Source organism: Argiope bruennichi, chromosome 4 (assembly GCF_947563725.1).
Source record: "Argiope bruennichi chromosome 4, qqArgBrue1.1, whole genome shotgun sequence".
NCBI lineage: Eukaryota > Metazoa > Arthropoda > Arachnida > Araneae > Araneidae > Argiope > Argiope bruennichi.
The window spans coordinates 62,799,151-62,819,995 of NC_079154.1; the positions used below are offsets into that span (position 1 = coordinate 62,799,151).

The window sequence follows — 20,845 nt, forward strand, 5'->3', positions numbered from 1 at the left end:
TTTATTTTTCCCTTCCGTGGAACAACAAACACTCGTCTTGCGCATGCTCCAGTGATCTTTGGGCTGATTTAGTCCGACTCAGAGGGAAAAAAGGAATTCAACTGTTTCGGTGAAAGCATGACTCATTCTATGTGTGACCTTTACATTTTCAATTAAAAGGTTCACCATATAAATAAATACAGAGGATATCGGAGAATTTTTTATGGCCCAACAAATAAATAAATAAAACTAATAAGACTTTGCATTCCACCCCATCATAAAATTTTTCAAAGCAACTAAACAAATAGCTTTCTCTTCTATTTTCATTTTAGGATTGCTCGTAATGGTAAAATTGGAATTATAATAATCTCTACGGATCTTAAAACGATTTAGAAACTAACCTTTTATTCGCTTCTAGGTAATTACTTTCCTTTCTTGCAAATATTTAACAAAAGAAATTTTATAATTTTTAATCACACAAAATTTTAGAAATTAGAATTTTTATATTCTCATATAAGAAAATAGAAAATATTCTAAAAGTCAAAATATTTGACCTCAAGATTTTGACGAAACCCATGTTTTATAATTATCTGAAACAGAAAGATTAATTATGTCTGTCCATCAGGTGAGCACTACAACTCAAGAATTGATCAAGCAATATGACTAATTTCGTTTGTTATTTCGTTCGTTTCGTTCGTACCCTAAAATCGTATATCTGTATCAAATTTTGATTGTAAACAGTCAATAGAAAGTTAATCAGAAGACAACAAACTATCAATGAGAAAGCAAGAACAAAATTCGCCTGTCCATTCAAAAATAAGTAAGCTAAATGAATGAAATTTGGACTACTACTTTTAAAATTAGAATTAGTATCAAACTTTGGATCAACTTTACAACTTCTTAACTTCTTTTCATCTGGCTGTATGTAAAAGTTATAACTCAAAATTATATGGAGCTAAATGGATATAATTTGATTTACGGTTTTGATGCAAAAATTTTATATCAATTACAAATTGTGAAACATTCTGTCAAAGGAAAGAGATCTAAATTACATAAAAATTTTTTTTTTTTTCTATACGGCGGAGTTAAACAGAAATCGCGTTATATTGGGAAATTATAAGAGTAAATAATCCAGCTGGTTAAAAAAAATTAATGCAATTATTTCACGATTCAAAGCATTAAAATGTTTTTAAAAATTCAAAATAATTTTAATAGAACTTCAAAAACGAAATTACATTAGTTTTAAAAGGTTAAAGAAAATACCATGTTATGCAGAAATATTTTAAATCCTAAATATTTTACAACAGAATCGGTGTAACTGGAATCCAATTTCTAAAAACTGAAAAATTATCGAAGAGAGATAATCCGCCATAATTCCAAGTGATTCAGAGTATTGTTGTAATTATCTTAAACAATGCAATGCTTCTTCGAGATAGGAAATTGGATAAGTAAGCGAGATCTAGATTCTGCTCAGGTTGTTACAATGGTATGGGGGTGAGTTGCCTCCATTCCGTTGATGAAACATATTTTCGTTGGGAGAAATGATCCGAATGCCCATGGCCAGTAATAATGGTTATAATTCTACTCTTAGTTTCCATGTAACTAGCATGGCTATGATTATTCACTGAGCCTCAGACACCTAGACAAGGAAGTGTATCACATTTATGGATATATATTTAGCCCCTTTTATCACGTGTCAGTATGGTTTTTCACACTTGTTCTCCCAATATGTGACCCAGAGTGAGCGGAATGATAGCAATGAAATTCTTGGATGGGGAAGTATCTTTCTGAGGGAATGACTTGAATTGCAGGTGTGGGGCAGCAATGCTATAATTTTTGATCGGTTTTCTAGGGATGTCGTTTTCCCCTTGTGTGAGATTTCAGGTGGGAAGGGCAATCGACCCAGCCTTTACTTTTGTTGGAGATAATATCAAGCTACGGAGTACGACCTCTGTAGAAGAGATGATAAAAATGAAGGATTTTCGTTGAAAAATATCCGTACTCGTTCATTTAAATCACACTGACCGTGTTCCGAAGATATATATATATAAATCTAATGTATATCCCAATTAATTTCATAATTTTTATCTTAATTTAGCCCATATTAACTTCATTCTAAAATGTTCTCTTATTTCCTGATTCAATTCCACTTTTTTTTATTTCATACACGCACTCTATGAAACTGCTCACTTCAGCATTTTCACACGCTCCGAGCGAAGGAATAAAAATCCCTAATACTTACAAAATCGTTTCAAAGACATCTAAGATTCCCTTTCCTAAATCGACACGTGCAAAATCACTGAAGGAAAGATTTCGCTCTGTTTTACACCTGATGTAGACTGACTGATGTATTTTTTTTACCGCTTTTTATCTGTATAAATTGTGCCTCCCAGAATGAAATGTAGCGGAGTTAAAATACCAAAAGTTTCTTCTTTTCGGACTCGTAGTAATTATTTCTCATTTTGAATTCAGTTGTTACATGATATTTCCTCCTCTGAGCATCTTAGAAATCTACCATCAAGTTTTGAGTTGACATTACAGAAAATTGCTTACTCAAAGTGTTGATTTTACTTCAATTATTTAGTGCCATAATTGCTTAAATTCTTGCAAGAGATCTGCTAGAAATGTGAGAGCAAACTCAGAAACAGAATGCAAACCTTTTTGTAAGAATGAAAAATGTCTTGCAAAACGTACATTCTGATTGCATTTATTTTATTGAATGGCTTTAGAGTAGGTCGTTGCGTTGTATTTGGATTATTATTGCACAATGTTGCAAACAAAACAATGTTTTATTCCTTTTTTTCCCTTTAATTTAGTTGATATTCTTAGCTAAAATCAAATGAAAGAAAATACTATTTTTAAATACATAATGATTTAAAAGCTATGAAAAATTTTAAAAATAGTGATTTACAAAAAATGGCCTTCGGATGAAATCTTTTTGTAGTTGTTTACAGGTTTATTCATGATACAGAAACCAGAATTTATTATTAGCATAATATGTAGACAAATTTCTGCTCCGGAAGCCATTGCGTCTCGTTTAATGTCTAATTGCAGTTCTTTTTAAATTAGTCAATAATATTCACTTAAAAGAATAAAATTCAAATTAAAATAGATTATAATTAGAGGAAAGGTCACGCTCATTCACTAGAAGTCGTATGAAAACAAATGAAAATGTTGCGTCACCAGATTCCCATGTGCAACAAAAATTTCATTATATTATCTCAAATTGTTCTTTTTTATTATTTTAATTTTGTTATTTTTCTAAGTTATAAATATATTATAAAATATTTGGAATCCCAGTATACTGTTTGATGAAAGGAAAGCGATAACTTATATGCAAGAAGTTTTAAAATTGATTATATTTCATTTTAATAATTATTTTTTCTAACTGTAATTATGATTATTATAACATTGATATAAAATAATTAAATATTAGTACATTTTATCACAATATTTTTAAGCAAAAATAGGCTCAGTTCTTCAAAATGTATCTTTTATAATTCATGTGGTCCCGTAAGTATTACTTAGGTCAATATAATTCCAATAATGGCTCGTTACTGAAAGAGTTTGCCGACTTTTGCCCTAACTCTCCGATTGTTTGAATTATTACTATAGTTATTACCGATTGTTTGAATTATTACATTATATCAGGGGTGTTTGTGCTCCGGGGAAACCCCGGAATTCCGGGGATTTTGAACTTTGATACCCGGAAATTCCGGGGATCGTCGTTCAAAAGGAAGTAGGAATAATAATGAATTATTTATTTTGATCTGGGTAATTTTGTTTGCTTTGAAAGCAGAAAACGCAAGGTCAGTGTGTGTGGTGAAAACTTTTCCTTTCTTTCTCCAAAGGCAGTGATAATGCGTGAAAAGGGGGAAAAAACTTCTTTTTTGTTCTTTCCTTATTGCGAGTTATGACTCATTCCCCCGGTTCTCGGACATTCTCTTCTGGATTCTTTTCGGCAAGTAGGCGCGGCAGAAAAAAAAGGGAGAGACTTCGTTTGACCAGATGTGCGATCACGTGACCTGGGTTCAAAGGTCTTAATTTTGCAAAATTAATGGTTATTAATTTTGCAAAAAAAGTAATTCATTAAACTTTTATAATTAGGTCATTCAATACTTCATAATCGTAATTTTTCATTTCTCCCCCCCCCCTTCTCGTAACTCCAAAATGTCGGTAGTAAGTCCGTAAAAGTTTCAGGGGATTTTTTGGGGTCCCACAAACACCCCTGTTATATAGTATAGTGAATAATCTCTAATTCAATATGCCATCCGTCATTTGATAGAAAATCATTCGTTTCACCATATTTCTGTTTGCATGACAAACTTTTATTACCAGACACAATCTCCAAATTTCTTTCAGTGATGAGAGCTGATCAAGGTACTACTTCAAGAACAATCAAAATGGAATAATTTCAAACCGGGAGATCCGAAGGGCCATGCATATCGAAAGAACCTACTGCATGAGTTATATGCAACATATAATTTCTTAAAAGACGAATTTTAATTGCATTTGTTTTCTAGATATTAAAAATTAAGATCCGTAGTTTCTTTTGGCTTTATGTGTGTGTGTGGGGGGGGGGTACTTTTTTTCTAGGATTAAGAAAAAAAACTTTTTTTTTTTCTGTTCGCAATAAGATGGAGAATTGGGAATTTTTATATAATATTTGAACTATCCATAGTTACGAATTACGAAGAGATTAACATTTTTATACTTTCATGGTATAACATTCGTTTTAGCCCTAACTTAGGGAGAAAAAAAAATCTTATGCTACAACATTTCTACTGAAATAAGAAAAATTTATGCGAGTTTCAGCAAATCTATAAAAGTCATTAAATGTGACCATTCCTTAAATAATATAAATCTAATGAATTTCCCTATCAATCACATTTCACACCGAAAAAATATTATTCAACCCTCCAATCCCCCCCCACACACACACACAACTGAGGAAGAGAATAAAGTAAAACACATATGTTCGCACCAGAAGACAAGAGCGAAAGTGATAGGATTTTTGCCGTTAGTGATCTTATGCGATTCTGATAGGAATTTTTTTTTGACGCGTGTCAGCTTAGGCAAGTGAATCTTAGGTATCTTTAAAATAACAGCGTAGGTGTCAGGGATTTTTATCTTTTCGCTCGTGGCGTGAGAAGCAAAGAAAAAGCAGTTTTTTGAAAGCATGGTGGTAATAATGAAATAAAAAAAGTGAGATTTGGATCAGGAAATAAGAGAAAATTTTAGAATAAAGTAACGTAAACTAATTTAAGATAATAGAAAATAGGAAACTAAATAGGATTTAAATTAAATTAAGAATAATTACACACGTGCACACATATGTATAGATAACAATGTAACATTTTATAGAAAAATAGCCGTTTTGGGCGGGCCAACTTATTTGCTTGGAATATTCACCATCTTAGTTATTTATCTATTAATAAAGAATATATTTATTTAAAATTTCGCCTTGAAATTTGATGAGATTGAAAAAAATATGAATTTAGTGCCATCGGCCAACTATAAAAGATTGCGAGTGTGAATTAAAAATTATATATATATGGACGTTAAATCGTATAATTCACTTATTTCATAGAATACCTAGATTTTAAATTTATTTCATAGAATATCTAATTATTTCATGAAAAAAATCATGTTCTATCTAATAAAGGTTTTCATGAATGATAACATAGACATATATCACGAAATAAAAATCCTACTTCTGAATTACTGTCCAAACAAAGTAGTTTTTTTTAACTTTATTTTAACACTAATAAAAGCACGCTATGGAATGATTCGATATATCACGAATATAATATCATATAGTATATTATCATAATAATAAAATATTACAAAAGATTGTGAATAAAATTAATTTTTTTAAATTTATTAACATTGAAGAAAAAAGTTTACAGAATTAAAATTGTAATCATTAAAAACATATTTTTTTGAAGTTTTAGAATTATTTCTATGAGATAATATTTTCAAAAAATAAAGTTGAAAAAAAAACACACCAAAAATTTGTTATTTTAAATACATTTTTGGACTTTGAAATGTTGGTAGTGACCCTCCTTTGATCCTGATGAATACACGTGCCAGATTTCATCAAGACTGGACAAAAGAAGTAGATTTCTGTAAAAGATAAATATTCATTTTAATGTACATATAGAGATTATTAACGTTACACGTATAACAAGTTTTCCAATGCAAACAAATGAAAATGATTTCAAATCTGGCGTCTGACTTGCATATTTTTAACTCGTTCAGAAAAAGTAAATTTTACTCATCTAACAGAAACTGCATTTATCTTTGTTGTATACCTAACTTTGTTTTGAAGAGATAATAAAACTTACTGATTTTTTTTTTTTTTTTTTTACCGTTTCTATTATGTACAATATTTGATTTTATTTTGGAAGCTTATCGGAACATTTTCAAACTCAAGGTCAGCTTCCATTCTTATTGAGCATAAAATCAAAGTTGAGTCATTTTAAATTCAAAATAATTTTAAAATACAATAAATAAATTAACTATTTTTTAAATTATGAATTTGTAGTTTTTAATTAATTAACTAATCTATTTTTTGAAAATGGAGTTTGGAATAATTTATGCATTATTTATTAATAAATTGCTGATCAAGTAAATGGAAATAAATGCATTGTTCTTACATGCCATCAGTAAGTTCGCAATATTATAAAACAAATCATTTTCTGAAATATCAGTTGTTATCATCAGCATATGACCGCCATTATCATGATATATTTTATGTTTGTTTTTTCTATTGTCTGAATATTTTTCATTTGCATCAACTAGATAAAATCTTACTAATTTATAACCTGCAACAGTAATAAAACAATCAAAATTTATAAGCAATTCAAGAGCATTTTATCTGTCATTTTTTTTTTTTTTTTTTTTTTTTTTGCTTTATGAAATCAGAATATTTGAGTCAGATAAAAATAAAGATAGTGTCTGATGGTTTTAAAGAGAGAAACTATTTTATTTATAACGTAATCGAATGTTTTATCAAACGCTTTTTAAATACTTAAATGTTTTGTATGACTATTTTAACGTACGTTCTTAATTCTTATATTCTTCAAATAGTTTACTAAGCCATGGATAGCAATCCAAAACAAATTGTGACAATTTTTTTCTTTAGATTTATCAATATTTATTCTCTAAAATAGGTGAACAAATTATTTTGACACAAAATATTTAATTTAAAATTCATAAAAAATTATTTCTAAATGAATGTCTTTTTCAATTGCTGAAAATTAAATCATGTAGATAATATCAAATGATTTTTTTTTCAAACAATTATTTGATTTTATTTACTTTTTCTTGTACGTGATTTTTTTTTTTTTTTTGCATATCTTTAAATTATCATTTTAATAAATAGTTTGTGGCAACAATAAAAGTTTATTCGTAGGTGAAAGCGAACTGTAGAGATAAAACTACATTTAAAAAATAATAAATATTTAAATCAACTTAATGCTGGTTTAAATGAATTTTTTCTCACATGTTGAAGTAATTTATGCACGTTTTATTGATTTTTTTTGTTTATATAAAAAAAGAAATATTTAATATTTATTAATCAAGATTTTTTCTTTTCTTTTAATATTTATGAATTATGACAAAATTCATTTACTTCCCCAAAAGTGATAAAAAGTGGAAAAAGATCAAAAAGCTGTTCCTCAAATAATGAGATTTCTTATCTTAAATAAAATATTAAAAGTTAAATAATTACTGTACAATGAATAAAAATCAATAAGCATGTTTGATAACGAAGCTTATTTTTTAAGAAAATGAGGTCTATTTGTTAAAAAGATATTTATATTTCTTGCAGCATCGATTATCCGTCATGATTTAATCTCATTTTGAAGGAATTAAGCAGTATCCAGATGTCATTTCTGTCAAAATTTTTCTATGAAATATTTTATAGCTTCATTTTAAGATACATTTTATCTTTAATTGAATAATTTTTGAGAATTATAATGTGCAGCAATTTCATAAATTAAGTAAAATTAATATAAAATCTCCCTAAATCAATTATAATGGTTCAGTTTAAAATTTACAATGGAAAGAAAAGGTGAAAAAATGCTTTTTTAAATGCATTCAGAGAAATTTTAAAAAAGTGTCATCAGTGAAATTCTTTACTCTGAGCAACCAAATCCCTTTTGAAATATATAGCATATTTTCTCTTTTGAAATATCCTTATTCCCTTCCATAAACATTCCATTTGAAATTAATATATTTCAATATTATATAAGGTATGGTATTTCAATATTATATCATTATTATATATTTCAATATTATATATAGATATTGCATTTGAAATTTCCATATATTCTGTTTTGAAATAAATTTATCTTTCGTTCTGACAATCATGATAAACTGTCAGAATGAAAGACAAACAATCAAATTTATATTTCTTTTGTTTTCATCATATTTTCATAATTATTATTGATAAATGAATAAATAAAATATTGGCTATCACATTAATATAAAAAAATTGAAGGAAAAGTATAAAGCATATTTAAGGCAGTTTTGATATACGTTTTTCGGGCATTTTTTTTAAGGCCCAGAACTTTCGATTTTACAAGGTAATTTTAGTGAAAAATAAACAAAAAATTAAACTTCCGTATTTTTAGAGCTAAAATTTGTCTCTTGTTTCTCTCTCTTTCTTTTAAAGCTTAGACAATATTTTTTAAAGATAAAATACTATGAATTTATCAATGCGCGACTTTACCATTCTATTGAATTCTGGGAAGTTAAAATTTGAATTTTCCAATGTACTTTTTATTCAACTTACCAAATGATTATTTTAAAAAATTTGAGCAACTGAAGCATAGAAGTACTGAAAAAAGCCCTCAAGGTATTTTCCAAGATCCTTTTGCTATAAATATCGACCTTCAAAGGCTAAAGCAAAACGCCCCCGCTTTGCATTTAAGCTAGGCCTACCTAGTACCGGATCGTGCATCAATATTGAGGCATCCCCCCAGCGCGGCCTAAGATGGCGTCAAGTACTCGGGGCAGTGTACAGGCACGAGGCTCGCTGCGGGAGTACGACTCGAATATCAGCGGCATGACGTCATGAGCACTGTGGGCCTCTTGTGTCTCCGGGCGCCGATGCAGTAAATAAACTGCCGCCCGCCTTGATTACCTAAATTGGCTGCAGCTCGCTGGACGTCATTTTAAAATCCTGTCAAAGAGTCCTAGCAATACAGTAAAATCTCATGTACTCTTACGCGGGTGGTTCATGCTAGATTATAAGTACAATGGAAAGGGTGAAAAAGAATCCTCATTGATACTGATATTAAATTAATATGGGATATAATTAAACCACGATATAATATTAATTTGTGGGCTATAATTCAAATACATTTTTTTTTTAAATTCTAAGTCTGAACAAAAAAAAAAAAAAATTGTCTTTATTAGTTAAAGGGCGTCTGTGATTGTAAAAGAATCATTTTTTTAAAGATCCTTAATTCAATCGAGGATTTTACTTCTATGCACTGTCTTCAATAAAAATAAATAAATAATTTCTGCTCATTTCAATAATTTTCAAACGTGCTAAAAGTGAAAAGCACAGATTTTCCACCTATTAACTTTACTGGGAATTCTAAGCAATATAAAAGTACTAACTATTTACTTGTGGATGTAAATACGAGGAAATACGTCTCATTATATCCGTGTGAATAACTACCCGGAAGTATACAACGTGCTTATACAACTGCCTTTCTTAAAACAGTATATAAAAGGTATACTTTTTTTCCAAGAAAAACTTCGTGAATTTCGGGAAGTTCTTACTTTTTATTGGCAAACTGGTTATAAAATTATTTTATGAAAGAAAATTTAGCTCCACGTTGGCCAAACTGGAGCTAATTTAACTGAAATAATACAATGTTATTCGGTTTTACTACTGAAAAAAAAATGCTTCTAATTTAATGTAAAGTTTTTATAGGGCTGCTCTTTAGTTGAATGAACCAATTATTCTCAGCTGAGCCCTGTGCAAAGTATAATGGAAATTTATTTCAGATTTCATTAAAAAAACAAAAATATATGCTTTTATTCTATTTAAACACGTAATCCAAAAAGGGAGAAGAGACAAAAAGCAGAGATAGAAGTACCATTAAAGCTTTGAAATGCTAGTAAAATTTCTTGTTACCTGTATGCATATTTACATTAATATTAAAAGAAATGTAGCAATCCCAAAGACTGTTGCTTCTGAATTTACAGAAGAAAATTGAAATTAATTAAAATTCATCTAAGACACAAAACGTACTTATTTCACACTTGGACATTTGAACAATTTGGCACTTATATCTATTGAATCTCGAATTGATTAGAGTTTAAATTTAGATAAATTTTTTAAAACTTCCGCAGACAAAAAAAAAAAAAGTCTTTCATTTGAAAAGGAATAATGATTTTATAGATGTATATTTTATGTACGCTGAGTAATTTTAAAAATCCTGAACTGATGACTAGTTCACAACATTTAAAATCCAATTTCTTCCTTCTAAAAATAAATAAATAAAAACTTAAGAATTTTTTAAAAAAATTATTTTGAAATCACTAAAACAAGTGCGTATTAACTATGTTACTTTTCAGAGGGGATATATATATTCTGTTTATTACTTGTGGATTGACTCGTGTTCAATTTTTTTTTTTAAATTTAAAATATCTGTTCAGATTAATAACTTATTTTACACATTGTTTTTGTTTTTTTTTCATTTAATCACAGAGGTTAAAGTGTATAGCAGACTGGTTGTAATATTCTTATGATGGTATCACAAATTTTGAGCAAGTTGATCGTGGCATGAGACTGACAAAAATTGTTTCCAATTGGCCCTGCACCTTCTAAGCCGACACTATTAGCACTTCAAAATTAACGTTCAATGTAAATTAAATAAATGATTGTTAGTAATTGCGAAATTGCAATGGAAATACTGTTCTTCTAAGGCATGGTTCCAACTATATGCTCTAAGGCAAATTGGATGAGTGAAAGTACAGACAGTGAATGTTTCCATTAGATCGTCAATTTTAGCTAACCAACGTAATTTGAAAACCCTTTAAGTTAAAGCATTTAATTAAAATTTTACACTTAAAGATATTTATGCAGTTTCTTTTTTGTTTGTTTGTTTGTGACAAATTTATACTTTTTTTGTTTATTATATTTATCTTGTTTCGTTTCTTTTTTTTTTCCTGATTATTTATCATACATTTCTACTATACTAACCTATTTTTACCATAACGTAATGAGTCTACTAAAAAAATGCATTTATTTGTAATATAGTGAAACATTTTAGTAATCAAAATGGCATCGCAAGAGAAAATTATGCATTACACTCATTTCTATTTTTTCAAAATTTAATATGCATTATTCTCTCCCCAGGATACATCATACGCTCATCAAGACACTTCCTATTTTTTAAGCAGGATAATATCTTTCTAGCTTTTTGGAAAAAAAAAAAAAAAAAAAATCACAAATTTTTAACGATAAAAATAAAAGAATGAACCGATTTCTACACTCATTCTATTCATTTATTTATCTTTTTTCACTTTATTTGCTTATTTATTGTATTGTTTCTTTAATTTAATTACTTTACTTACTTATATTTTATTTGTTCATTCTATCATTTTACATTACTTTATTCTCTTATATTCCTAAATATAAACTGACTATTAGGTTTCTTACAATTTTATATTTGCACTGGTAATTTAATATTTTTCTTCTTCTGATATTTATGCAGAACAAATTTCCAATTAACGATTACATTGCAAACTTGAGGAATTTCATAGCTCAGGTTGGAAAATGAAGGATGCTTTTTTAGAAACATATATCTTTCTTTTATTTTATTGATGAAGATCAACCATTTTATTTATAAAACGATATGCAAATTTCAACCATCTTGTTAGATGCTTTTTTTTAGTTTGTTGTACTCATATATGCATGTACTAACAGACAGGCAGACATAATTAAAAAAAAAAAAAAAATCCCCTTCCGTTTTCCAGTTCGGGAAATCTAAAGCATAGAGATTCATCAGAAGCTAACAATCTAATCTAGAAAACATATATCAATAATTCATATAATTTAAAAAATGTAGTAAAAGATTAATATTAAAATTCTCTCACAGCATTTTAAAACAATTTCTTTTAAGACTCACTTCAGAAATATCTTCACAGTTATCGAGATTGAATGCTAAGCTTAATGAGAACCTATTTTTACTTTTTAAAGAAATTTTCAAGAGAAAAACGAAACAGACTTAAATACTACAACCGAAAAAGAATGCAAATAATAACAATAATAATAAAAAAAAGGTACTTGATGTACAGTTCCAGAGTTATGCCCTTTGTACACGAAGATAAGAAAAATACTTAAAAGACGCAAATGCAGTAATGCTTTTTATAAGAAAAGCTTTTATCCGAGTGATAACATTGAATTCTAAAAAATTCAGAAAGATAATTCCGAAAAACATTTCTTATTCCGTTGGATCGCTTCCAAACAAGATTCTTTTATATCCGCGCCCTCCGTTTTCTCTGTCCATTTCTTTTTCCTTTTTTTCTTTTTGAAACGACGTAGCTGCTTATAAAGCATATTTCTGACTCCATATTTCGTCAGTAACACTACGCAGCTGACTGATTTTGCTGGATAGACAGTTATTTCAAACATTTGCTATTTTGCATCGTTTCATAAATCCATTAAAAAATGTAAAATTCTATTTTTAAAAAGTTTTTTCTCCCTTTCTCTCCACCTCTTTAAATAATAAACGCATAAACTTTTTGAAATTTAAAAAATAAGATTTCTTTAAAAAAAAGTTCTTTTTTGACTCTTATAAAAAAATAAATCTAGCTAGATAGTTTTTCTCTCAATTTTCTTATGCACTTCCACAACATGGAAATTTTTGTCTTTACCTTCATTCACGTATTGATGGTAATCTAGTATGTGTCTTGTATATCTTTTCGCTAACATGTTGATTCCAAAATCTGATACCGATTTACATATTTTGTATAAAGATTTCATATTAGACTTGATGTAATTATCTAGTTACTTCTTTAATTTATTATGTTTACATAGATAGGAATAGACAATCAATCAGTTGACGGAGTTGTTAGAAAGACGGAGAGCATGGATATGAAATCCCGGTGATAAAATCATATGCCAACTCTAATCCATGTGGCTTGATCATTTTCAGTTACATTTTTACATACATAGGTTTGTTAAATAGGTAGAATTTGCTTTAGCAGATTTCATCTAAAATTTGATGCAGAAATTTTAAATATTTCGCCGAATTCCATTCGTCTATCTCCTTCCGTTTTTTAGCCAGTCTATTTACAAGCAGATCAACCGACCGACGCGCATGCGTAATCTAAAAAAAATATTTTCCTCCCGGAAATCTGATATAATGAAGATTCATCATAACATGGATTTATTTGTCTTCATCTTTTCTGTTTCTTGGCTGATTCATCTATAAAAGCTAAACACAAGGTAAAAGCAGATGGAATACTGAAACAGTCATGTCATGGATAAAGAACTCGGAATATTTTTAAATTACTCTTTCTGTTGATATAGTATAGTTAAGTATTTTACCGTTTTTTGCGCAATTTCATCTCTACTTATAATAAAGATGAATGTGTGTGTAGGCCTATTTTTTCTTTAAAAAAACTTTATTATCCGTTTATTTATAGATTTAATTAAGTTTTGATTTTTGTAATAATGAATAAGTTTAAGTCTTCATTTAATGAATAATTTCATAACTTCAATAATAATGAAAATGAGAGAAAAATAATTTCAAGATTCTATGATATTTACAATAATAAATAATAAATTGACTAAAAAGTAAAAAATTAATTAAAACTTTAAAAAATTTTAATTTTTAGTGCACGAAAAAGTGTTATATATATATATATATATATATATATATATATATATATATATATATATTCAAAATCGCAAAATTTTTCAACGCTTCCATGAAATGATGGCTATTTTCTAAATTAGTTGTTACTGCCATGAATCACACATAAGCTTAAAATTTGAACAATAATGAGCTAACTTGGAGCAATTTTGAAAATGGACATACTGTAATTTGCATCTTCGAGTGCCTCTTAGTTCATCATGATAGAGTTTCTGGCCATACATTTCAAGAAATTCTATCTTGACTTCGTGCTTTCTATTTTTATGTATACTTTGTACGTTGAATTTCTAATTACCTTTATGAAATGTAAATTGAGTTACCCATTTAGTCGCAGAAAAAAACTTTCGCACAGAACAGACTTTTGATCATTCTTTAGCTAGCTCGCTTCGTTCCGAAAAATTTTTGTCCTCTCTCCAGAAACTGGGAAAAAGCAGAAAAATGAAATATAAATAAAAAGGTATTCGATTTAAAAATATTATTCGGTAAACAGCAATGAATTATTTTACATCAGAATTATTTTGAAAAACAGAATTTTAAATGTTTAATAAAATTGGAAAAAAAAAAAAACCATCTGTGGAAACTATGAATCATCAGTTTTCGTACATGGTACATGGTGAAATTGTATAAATAATAACAAGCTTTTCATATATTTTTTAAATGTTAGAAGAATTATGAACAATGTTAATGATTTTTTAATTCAAATTGTTGCATATTATTTGAGTGTATAATTTTGATATAAAAAAGTTTATTGAATTCAATAGAACAAAATTTGGGAGGTTCTGCTCTGATGATTGACAGACATGTTGCAGCATTTATACAAAATCAGGTAAAAAATGGACTGTTACTTATCTTACGCATGCATGCTGCAAACTAATTGCAGTGGGATCGAATTATCTCCATTACTATAAATTTTTGTCATTTATTTCATCGTAAAATTTCTTATTTTACTTTATTTAATAAAACTCTTCATGTTTATTGAATAAATAGCAATTTGTGTGACACACAGTTTTCTAAATAAAATTGTCTGTTATTAAATTATGAAACTCAATTAAAATATGAAAAAAAATTCTTAGTAAAAGTTTTTTTTCCTCCTTTAAAATTTTAGGAATTTTTTCAATGAAATATCTTCACTTTTAATGTAATTAACATAGGCAGAAAGGATCGAAAATATACGTCCGAAAGTATTTATCACTTAGTATATGAAAAAGAAAACTCGAATCTAATAAAAACACCTGGACTGCAAAGAAGAAAAAAAAAAGAAGAAAAAAAAAAAGGAAATATTTATTTAAATGGAATTTCATATTATATCTTATTAGTTACAAACATATTAAAAATACTCGGAATTAAATCTGATTAAAACAAGGAATAAAATTAAAACGGAATTCATTAAAATTCTGAACAACTCGGCTAGAAAAATAAAATTTATCGCATACATACATTAAAGAGGAAATTAAAGGTGAAATTCTTGTACACGTGTATGTGGTATTTGACGTCAATTCACATATGGACATTTCCAAATGGTAGTTCATGACACAACTCCTATATCTGTAATGGCAGCTTATCTAAAAAGATTGAGTGAAACACTTAAAAAAGTTCTAGAAAATGGGAAATGGCTGTTGCGTGACATTCCTCTATAGTTAGATGTTTTACCGCAAACATATAAAGACCCGGGGTCGCATGAGGCCCTTAGCAGTTCTATTTGCGGTTCACTAAACGAAATAAAATGGAACAAAAATAAAAAATTTTTACAGAAAGTTGATTTTTTAAATTATTTCTAGCCATCCATTATTGTTAACCAAATAACTGAGTCATATCAAAAATACAATTTAAAAAAATCAAATTGCTTTAAAATTGAATTTTAAAGTTACATACACCCCTCCCTCTCCAAATCATCGAAATATTTAGATGTTTTTATTAGTTTATGTGATTGCTTGAATTATTTTAAATACATCTGTAAAATTGCAGAGTTGCATCTGTATTTTTTAATTAAGTCATTTGATAAGAATGATCATAAAGAATGATGCAACACTCACTTTTCAGATCGTCGAATAGAAAAGAGCTAGACAGATAGTGAATTTCAAGATACAATTATTATTGAAATTATTTAAGGTATTTGTTCAGGAATCCGATTCTTAAATTTTGATAGATCCTGCGTAAGAAATGCTCTTCTTTATAAAAATGAAAGTTTTAAATTAAGATGTCTTTTTTTTGGATGAACTTATATCTAAGGCTTTTAAAATAATAGAAACAAGAATGTGATATATATAATCGTTATATTGAATATATATAATCGTTATAGAATATATATAATCGTTATATTGAATATATATAATCGTTATAGAATATATATAATCGTTATAGAATATATATAATCGTTATAGAATATATATAATCGTTAAAATTGAAATTTATGACATATTGATCTTCCATTGATTTATTTTACTTTCATACATTCACTATATAAATATGAGATTTAATGTCCCAAATTTTTGCAATATTTAATGGAAGTAATTTAAAATAAGCTGATCAAGATTTTATAAAAGTTAAGACTATTCTATGGAATTTTTCTATGTAATTGGAGAAATGAAGGCTTTGAAATGATATCTCTTCATATTGTATTTTTGTTCATTAGTTGAGCTTATGGGTACTAAATTTTTCATGAATTCCATGAAATACAAATTTCGTGGAATTGTATATGGAATTAGCTCTAAGGTGTCTATAATTTATTTTTATTACAAAATTAAAATTAATGAATTTTTAAGATTATTTTTTGTGTGTTTAACAATACAAAAATTTAAAAAAAAATAAATATCTTTATCCGAAGGAAACCCAAACCCAATTTTATGTAGTATATTATGCTTTTGTAAAATGTGCAAGAAAGTATGCATATTTTTTAAAAAGGTCTTAGAAATATTGAAAAATATTAAAATTTTGGAAAACATTTTGGAATAAATCCCAAATTATTTATGTGGGATGGCTATAGAGTATTATAGCCATGAAATGCTATTAAAATCTAATTCCAAATATTGAAAATAAAAATAAATTTTTAATATTTCACGGCAGCTCAAACAAGGATGGTAGAATTTAAATTTGTGTAAGAGAGTTTGTTAGCTTGGTTACTCGGTTATAGTCAAATCATATTTGTAATAAAAAAGTTGTATTTATTTATTTTCTGTTAACTAGACATTAACCTTTATTCTCAGAAAATTACAAAAAGATTTCTCAAGCGCAAAATGAAAAATAAAAATCTAGTCACTCTTAATAATCAACTAATTTGAAAGAATCAAATATATTTTTCTCATCACTTTTCTTTCTTACCAACCAAGCAATTTTCACTGAACAATAATTAATAACAGATAGATAACAACTTTTTGGTGAAAATATTTACCAGAATTATTTTAATTCAAATAAGAATCAACATTTAATATAAAATTTACATACTGCATACACACTTTTACATCGAATTACTTATAGCCAATGCGAAAAAAATATTTCAGATTTAATTTTTTTTTTGATGTGATATGAGCAAAAGGGCATTGCAAAAATATTAGTTTTACGTTGTTGAGTGAGGAAAAATATTCTTAAAGAGTCAAAGGGAGAATGCAAAGGAAACAACAGAAATCAAAAATATCCTCACATCCTTTTCTTTCTGATTGATTTTGGTACTCAGTAAAATGTTAATCTGCAAAAGTATTCGCTGAATTATTTTTATAATGTAAAGTCAATAATTATTGAAAAACCTTGTCGGAAGAAAAGAAATTAGGATTTAAAATTTAGTCTTTATTAACCGAGATTTTAGTAATTCGATTTGATTATGGTTGCGATAAACAAAGTTCAATTTAATTGTATTTTCTGCAGTTTATTATGTTTTTTAAGGAATATGACAAGTACATAATTGCATATATTTAATAAATGTATTCACTGCTTGGAGATAATTATATAGAGAATTTCGAATAAATATGATATATTGATTGTAGGAATGCAACATGTTCAACTTAAGGTATGAAAAATTATAGGCAGATTCTTTATATTTATTCTTTCAATATCCTTGCTCCAAATAAGTAAATAAAAAAAAAAAAGGAAGAAGAAAGAAATGGGATGAGAGTCGAGTAAAAATCACTCTAATTTCGCATTTAATTGAAAAAAAAAAAAAACGTTTTGCAAATGTTGAAATGTTGAATAGCAGATAATATACTATGTTTTCTATGAACTGCGATTAGTCACTAAATATTTCGATATGATGAAAATAATTAACAAAATATAAAAAATTGACTAACGAACAGCAATAAACAACAGTGGTTTACTCTCTCTCTACACGTTGCTCACAAGGATAAATATTTAGGAAAATTTATTACAACTTCAAGTCGGTGTAGAAAGTTGATAGCAGACAGCAACAGTTTTTATTGACACTGAAACGTATCGTCAGAGTAAAGAGCAAAATAATCTTATCTCTCCTTTCCCAAACCCCACCCCCTGTTTATGGCTGAATGCTTGGCTGAATTCCGAATTCTCAGTAAGTATAGCGTGTTCTCTAAAATGAGCTCTCCTATAAGATGAATACGTATAACGCAACGGAAAATTTTTGACTAGTTTTCATATCAACCAATAAGAGTGTAGGGATTTTGTGTCCCTATATCAGAGCGGGTTAAACCTTCTCAGAGCTTTAAAACAGTGCAAATCTCGGAATCCTCTTAATTTTCTTTCCACCTTCCAAAACCAGATATTTTTTTAATTGATTTGAATTTTAATTTCTATTTAAGTAATTATAAGTAGCAGACTATGACAAACTGAAACAACTTTTAATTTAAATCACTTCCAAGAAAGAGTTTTAATATCTCGATTGTGAAAAATTCAAAACTCAACATTCAAATGCAATTTTAAACAAAGTAATAAAAAGGGAAAAAATGATGAATTTTTTTAGATAATCTAGAGATATTGTTTCATTATAAAAGCGGATATGTTTTTTAATTATAAAGCTACATTTTTTAAAATTATAAAACAACGTAAAATAAACCTTGCAAAAGCTGATTAACTAGTTAGAATAATGTTTAAAATTTTAAACGAGATTTGATATTATTTAAACAAATATTAACTTTCTAAATTAATTTAAAGCTCAAAAATAAATTATTTTGAAGACCCTTCTCCTCCGAATAAAATCCCCCACTCCTTAGACAGTTGTCTATTCTACCTATTTATTAATCCTGACTTACCCTTTATATATGTATATTATGAGGTCCCGTTTTCAATAAGCTGTCAGTTCAGTTTCACATTTTAACATATTTTTAACTTAATCAATTTGTTAATAATTAATTTTTGGTGATGTTTACTTATTAGCTTAGCAAAAATTTAGATGCGTTTTTTAAACTTATTACTAGCTGATATATCCGGGATTAAAATATTTTCATGCCTAATATTTTTCATGCAAAAACTATTTTTGAATAAAATATTATAATAACCACAATCTTTTACTCTTTTGAAACGTTTTTTTTTTTTTTTTTATAATTAAAAGGAGATTATCAACAATTCTTTAAAAACGCAGATAAATTTCCTAATTTCAAAATCGTCTGCATCTATTCAATTATTTATTATACTTTGGAAAATTAATAAAAATCGAAAGAAAAAATGCACGGAAATGAAATTGATATTATTAAAGAGGTAAAATTTTGAATTTTAAGATTATATAAATATTTTTTATTGAATAAATTGTTCCAAACTTACTGAGGAAAAATAACAAAATTTCAGCTATCTTCTAATTAATTGGATATTTAATTTCCTTTTGTGTTTTGAAAAGTTGACAGCATTTTCTCTTTTGTCTTAAATAACACGTATGCTAAGTTTAGTTGAATTCTATATTAATTAAAAATTCTAAATTAGTTGAGTTAGGAGCTGGAACGTATATATACTTCCAGATTGACTTATTTTTATTAATTTGAGTCATGATTGCATGCTCTTTATTCGTATACAATTTTTTCAAGAAGACGCTTAGTGTTCATAAATATTGTAATAAATAAATGAGCATAATGAAGCATATAACAATCTGATCAATTATAATTGGCAAAATGTTAATACTGTCCTGATATTTTATAATCTATTAATTGATATCCCAGGCGTTTCTCAGGATTGGACAGAAATGAAATCGATATCTTGGAAAAGGAAAATTTTTGAAGTTTAAGATGACGTAAAAAATATTTTATCTTGAGTAATTTTTCCTAAAATTACTGTGAAAAAAAGGGAAAATCTTGGTTAATTTTTAATTAACTGAATATTTAATTAATTTTTTTGTACATTTTTCAAATTCGAATTTGAAAAATTGAACAGTAATATAGAGCAGTGCAAAATATAGTTGAATTTGACCCTGTTATTTAAAAAAGAGATATAGAACATACATGTATACATTATCGCAATTACTTTTTTATTAATGCATATTAAGATATAATTTGTAATTTTTTTTGCAAAATTATTTATTTTTATTATAAGAAGGATAATAAATTGGTTTTTAATCAACCTTTTAACTCAGGTGTTTTAGGCTTTCGCTTAATCGGAAATTCTTCATTGCATACAGTGCGATAAATAGTCTTAAAATTATGTGTAAAATAAATTTAACATTTTCATAGTTTTTTTACTTTTTTTTTAGCCGGCGTCCTGGCATAGGGGTAGCGCGTCTTCCCCGTAATCTGGGCGTCCCGGGTTCGAGTCCCGGTTTGGGCATGGTTGTTCTTCTGTTGTTCTATCTGTGAGATGTGTGAATGTGCCCTCCTGTAAAAAGGGGTTGTGCAAGCGAATGAATGATGCGTGAGTGGCAAAGTCGTACTCTTGGCCCTAGTTGGCGCTGCTATAAAAAATAAGAGACATCCCCCTCAGGCTTAAATCGCTGTCTTCGTAACAGCGGGCTTGTCAGTGGCAAGTGCCATAAGAAACAAACAAACTTTTTTTTAGGAAAGTAAATGTCTATGCTTTCT

At 27.7% G+C, this 20,845-nt stretch overlaps 1 long non-coding RNA gene across 1 annotated transcript; it reads right to left on the reverse strand.

The window, feature by feature from the left end:
- Window positions 1–5,890: 5,890 nt before the first annotated feature.
- LOC129966873 (uncharacterized) lies at window positions 5,891–15,436 on the reverse strand. Its single transcript, XR_008784305.1, has 3 exons — window positions 15,324–15,436; window positions 14,207–14,306; window positions 5,891–6,105 (listed from the first exon to the last, which is right to left on the reverse strand). It is a non-coding gene; the product is annotated as an uncharacterized LOC129966873 (long non-coding RNA).
- Between the last annotated feature and the right edge of the window lie 5,409 nt (window positions 15,437–20,845).